Genomic DNA, 6000 nt, shown 5'->3' with positions numbered 1-6000 from the left:
TCTCATTTGACACCCACGTTGCCAAAGTGGTTAGAAAAACATTCTACCTTGCACACCTCATCATGAAGGGATTCACATCCAGATCCAAGGATGTCATTGTACCCCTATACTCCTCCCTCATCAGACCCATGATTGAGTACAATGCCCCATTTGGTATGTACCTCACCCGGCATTTGCAACAGCTGGAGAGACCACAAAAGTACCTCACCAAGAGGATAAAGGGTCTCCAACATATGTCTTATTCTGCCAGACTAAAGAAACTTCAGCACTATTCAGTAGCATACCGCCTGCTCAGAGGTGATCTCTGCCTGACGTACAAGGCCATGTCCAATCAGGATCTGATGGACATGCTCCACCTCAAAAAATCCAAATCCATCAGGACCACGAGAGCTAAAGACTTAAACCTCGGCACAAGTATGAATAGGACATGCTGGAGGGATAGATTCATAACCCAGAGGCTTCCCATGCTTTGGAACAAGATCCCAGTTCATGTTAGGCAGAGCCCCTCACTGACTCTCTTCAAGAGAAATCTTGATGAGTGGATGGGAGATCGTAAGTTTACTCCAGGGGTCACATCTGTGTCACTACTAGACAGGGGCACAGTAAACTAATTCTATTATATAAGGGGACCTTCATTGTGTCACTACTAGACAGAGGCACAGTATTCTAATCTATTCTTTGCATTTTTGTACCATTTCATGGGGTGGTGAAAGCCACATCACTATGGCTAGGCTTACAAATGCCCCAGGGCAGATAGCCTACTACTAAACTATGAAACTATGTTTAGAACTAGAGGTGCACTGTATTGCCTTGAAGTGTTTTTATTCCTTTATGACTTCCAGGATCTCGAAATATCTGAGGAAAAGCCTTTGTTTATGTATTTTCACAGGTAGATGCTAAATTTTATCAGCTGCATCAGTGGTTATTTTTTACCTTTGATAGAGTCAGACGATAAGAAGTGATGTCATCCTGCAAGCTATCTCAGCAGTAATATTTGAGATATTAATTTAAGACCTCTTTGAGAGAGACTGAGTATTCTGCATTTTGTCTTTGACCTGACAGGAAGATCCATTTACTACACATCTGCCTTGTTGCTCTGTAGGTAAGATAACTAAAGATAACTAGGGTATAGTAATTCTCTTAGATTCAGTCAGGAATATAGTGAAGTATAGTTTAGATGTTTTCTTTATTTATTTGAGACTGTCCTGCAATGTTGTTTTAAATATTTCCTGTGATTTTTAACGCTGATGTTACTGTGATTATATACTGAGTATTTTCTTGTTCTTTTATTATTTATTATTAAATATATTTAAACCTTTCATTGTGGCTGATATTTGAGGGCGGCCATGGTGGTGCAGCGGTTAGCATTGTCGCCTCACAGTAAGAGGTTCTCTGGTTTGATTCTCGACTGGGGTGCCTTCTGTGTGGAGTCTGCATGTCCTCCCTGTGGTCAACTGGTTTTCCTCCGGGTGCTCCGGTTTCCTTCAACATCCCAAAGATGTGCAGTAGGTGACTTGGACATTCTAAATTGGCCCTAGGTGTGAGTGTGTGTGCCTCCTGTGGAAGGTTGGGCATTGGGCTGGCAACTTGACACTGTAAAACTCCACTGCCAATCATGAGTGGACAGATGATCTGCTGTGGTGACCCCTAACCAGGAAAAGCTGGAAGAAGAATTGTGGCTGATATTTGTGAGGCATATTTAAGTTCTGAGAATACTTGCATATTTATTTGGTGACACTGTGGGCCACTCCTAATAGCCTTGCTCTTGGCCAAACTGACATTTGTATTAACAGTAATATTACACAATAAGATTGGACACCCTTTGTTAAGGGGCTTAAAGTAACTGATAAGGAGTGTCTGGTGGCAGGGCAAATAATCTTATAGTCTGGGCTGAAGGGGGCATAGCTAGTAAACCTGTGACAGCCTTTCCCAAGTGTGTGTGTGTGTGTGTGTGTGTGTGTGTGTGTGTGTGTGTGTGTGTGTGTGTGTGTGTGTGTGTGTGTGCATGCGTGCGCATGTGTGTGTGTGTGTGTGTGTGTGTGTGTGTGTGTGTGTGTGTGACTCAAACCTCAAAGAGGGTGTGTGTCAGCTATTTGGGCAGGGACACTAAGCAATGTTTAGACAGAGAGGGTGCTGGAGGTCTTGGCTTGGTCACTCACCTGAGATCTCAACTCTATAGCTGTGCCAGTGTGGAGTCTTATTGAGAATCTGGAGAAAGAGCTTGAAACCAGTCCCAGACTAACTGTGATCTCTGTGTGCTCTTAAGGGAAATTACATGATGCAGAGAGATGCATCTGGAAATACTGTGTGTGTGTGTGTGTGTGTACTTGTCATCTTCCCAGTGTATATCCCCACTGGTGCTAGTGGTGAGGATTGACACTACTTGATTACTGTTGCCAGTGATGGGGCATCACATATATTGGTGGCTGTGGTGAGATATTCACATATTAGGATTCAGTGGTGTGGATATTGAATTCCTGTAGCCTGTAAACAGTGGTCACTAAAGAAAGTGTTTGTACTCTCAATCAGCCACACAGTGAACATTCAGAGTTTCATATCACAATAGTTTTATTTTTTTTTGTTAGCTTAGTTAGTCAGAGAGAACAGGAAAGGATGTCAGCAGAGGAGTATGGCAAGCTGACAAGGAGCCAGTTGGCTGGGATGTGTCAAGCCAAAGGACTGGGGCATGCCAACCTGACTAAAGCAGAAATGATTGCAGCCTTAATCACAGCTGCATCACAAACCAGCAACCAAGAGGATAACCAGACTGGCTTTCGGGATGTACAACTCTCAGAAAATGGGCAGTTCAACGTTTCCACAGAGGACTTAAAAAATCCTTCTGGAGTTAAAGAGACTTAAACTGGAGGACAAACATTTGTAAACAGAATCAGTAGCAAGAATGAGAAGACTGGAGGCTGAAGAAAATGAGAAACTGAAACATCTGGAAGCTGAAGAAAATGAGAAACTGAAACATCTGGAAGCTGAGGAAAATGAGGCAGAGGCAACATGAGAAGGAGATGCTGACTGTTATCCAGGGTCTCGGAGATAATGGGGAAGGGAGTAACTGAACTCCAGAAGCAACAAAGGTCAGTAAATGTCTTCCACAATTTACAGAAGGTGATAATTTTGACAGTTTTATTGGTAAGTTTGAAAGGGTATGTAAACAGTATAATGTTGACCAAAGGCTCTGGGTACAATTCCTGACCCCTCTTACCCCATGGTAAAGCTATAACTGCTATTTCTAAATTGTCTGATACTGATTACATAAATTATAAAAGAGTTAAAAATTCTTTGTTAGAACGTTTTAAGTTAACACCTGAAGCTTACAGAAAAAAATGTTTTGTGAGCATAGACGCAAGGCAGATGAAAGTATCTGTGAATATATTGCTGAGTTAAGCACTTATTTTCAAAAATGGGTAAGTGGGTATCAGGTCACCACTTTGAAGGGGTGGCAGACCTTTTGGTGAAGGAACAAGTCCTTAGCACTTTGCCTGAGGACATGAGAATTTGGTTAGCAGATAAAAAATGTAACACAGCAGATGACTTGGGGGAAAAGGAGAGACTTATACCTAGTAAGTAGGGCATCATTGCACAGGAAAGGGATACACAGTGCTATTTATGGGGCTAAGGGAACCCATGATGGCAGCTTAAACCGACCCAACAGAGTCGGCCAGTATCAGGTCACGTGACTTGTTCAGGTACATGGCCACAACTAAGGGTTAAATGTCTCAAATGCAACCAGTGGGGCCATGTAGCATACAGATGTCCACTGAGGTAAGTTGGGGAACAAGAGGTGGGACAGCCAGTAAGTGGGAATGACAGAATGCCAGAAGCGGGTTGTCTGTAGAGAATAAGGGTACCAAACTACCACAAGAGGTAATAGCCTATCTTAGTAGATGGGAAACAGGCCACTGCTAAGAGAGACACAGCCACTGACCTAACCATTGTGAAACCTGCAATGGTTAAACAGGAGGGGTCTATATTATATAATCAAAAGGTCAATTTAGTGAACAGCACTTACATCGAGAATGCCATTCAGAGAACTGTTCATAGTGAGATCGTGGCACAGTGAAGTTTGGAAAATCAGCCCTTACATTACTGTAGTGCAATCTCAGAGTTGGTATGTTTAATTAGCGGGGTGTGGGGGGTGCAGCCCCCCCATAAGAGTGACTTCATTGAATGACATTTTCGATGTAAGTACCATTCGCTGAACTGACTTTTTTATTATATAATATAGACACAAAGAGGAGCACTACTTGCTTGGGCAGTCTACTCCAGTCAGAGCTTTAGGAGGAACCCTATTCCAAATACCTTTGGCTAGGGTTCACTTTGACTGGGAGGGTGAAAAACGAATCAAGCAAGTAGGTGTGTTTGAGGATATCCCCACAGATGTCCTGATAGTGAATGATTGTGATAATCAGCACCTTGTGTGCATGCAGTTACACACAGTCAGGCTTGGAAGACAAGCATGTAGGTCTGGTAGCCTTGGGGGACCCAGACAGACTGCAGACTTGAAGCCAGAACTGGTGTGGTGGTTACTTCAGAGAGGGAGCTACCCTGTAGCAGTGAGACTGAAGGTGAGCCACAGCTGCTTTGGGTACTGATGTTCCCTTGGACAGAGTGACTGCAAGGGCAGAGATGAGTAGTAGTACCCAGGCTTACAGTGAGGCATCGCTGTCAGAGGATACCAGACTTCCTGGGGAAGGGGAGCTGGGAAGGGTTACCAAGAGAAGTCGAGACAGGTTCAGCTCTCAGACCCTACATTACAAAGCTTGAGGGAGGTAGCCAAGGAGGTGTCTGATTCTGTATACTGGGACAAAGCGTTATTGTACAGAGAGTTGACCCCTGAGGGAGGGCTAGAGGGTGAGAGAATACAACAGTTGGTACTGCTCAGAGCCTACCTTCTGGCACTTCTAGCCATAGCCCACGATATTCCCTTTGCAGATCATATGGTCATAAAGTGTACCAAGAGATGTATTATGCTGAACTTTTATTGGCCTAGGATTTTCAGTGATGTAACAGGGTATTGCAGGAACTGTGAGCAGTGTGCAAAGGTAGGCAAGGCAGGAGAGAAGGTCATGGCTCCTTTGATGCCTTTGCTTCTGATTGAGGAGCCATTTCAGAGGGTAGCTATGGATATTGTGGGGTCTCTACCCCAAGTTCGACAGGGAAAAGGTGTATTTTAGTGGTAGTAGATTATGCTACCAGATACCCTGAAGTGGTGGCCCTGTCCTCCAATGAGGCAGAAAAGGTGGGAAATACTTTGTTAGAGATTTTCAGCAGGGTAGGTTTCCCAAAAGAAATACTGACTGACAGGGGTACCAATTTCACTTCAGACCTGCTGGTTTGTCTGTGGGGGTGCTGTGGGGTGAAGCACCTAAAGACCACCCCTACCATCCCCAGACTAATGGTCTGATTGACAGGTTAAACTCTATACTAAAGACCATGCTACAGGCATTTGCAGACCGGTTTAAGAGGAAGTGGAACAAATATTTCCCCATCTGTTGTTTACTTACAGGGAGGTGCCCCAGGAATCCAGAGGTTTTTCACCCTTTGAGTTGTTGTATGGGCATAGGATGAGAATACCTCTAGATTTGATTTGTGATGAGTGGGAGGGTGAGTGTGAATCCCACAAGGCGTCTGCTGTGGCATATGTCCAAATCCTTAGGACAAGGCTCAGGGAAATTATGGGCTTGGCCCAGGAGAACCTGATAGAAGCCCAACAGCAGAAAAAGGTCTGGTATGACAGGAATGCTCGAGCCAGAGAGTATGCTGTGGGGCAGCAGGTCATGGTTCTTATTCCAGTCAGACACAAGCTGCAGGCAGCTTGGGAGGAACCCATCAAAGTGGTAAGGAAGGTCAATGATGTTAACCACATAGTAGAACTGCTAGGCAGGAGACAGGGACATAATCTGTACCATGTTAACACCATGAAATCTTACTATGATAGGGAGGCCCTGGTACTAAGTGTTAGTGTAGGAGGCAGGAGTTGGAGGGGGA

The sequence above is a fragment of the Protopterus annectens genome, chromosome 1.part0 (genome assembly GCF_019279795.1).
Source record: "Protopterus annectens isolate FY-2018-M chromosome 1.part0, PAN1.0, whole genome shotgun sequence".
Lineage (NCBI taxonomy): Eukaryota > Metazoa > Chordata > Ceratodontiformes > Protopteridae > Protopterus > Protopterus annectens.
The sequence above is the reverse complement of the archived record's forward strand: the minus strand, read 5'-3'. Positions refer to the sequence as shown.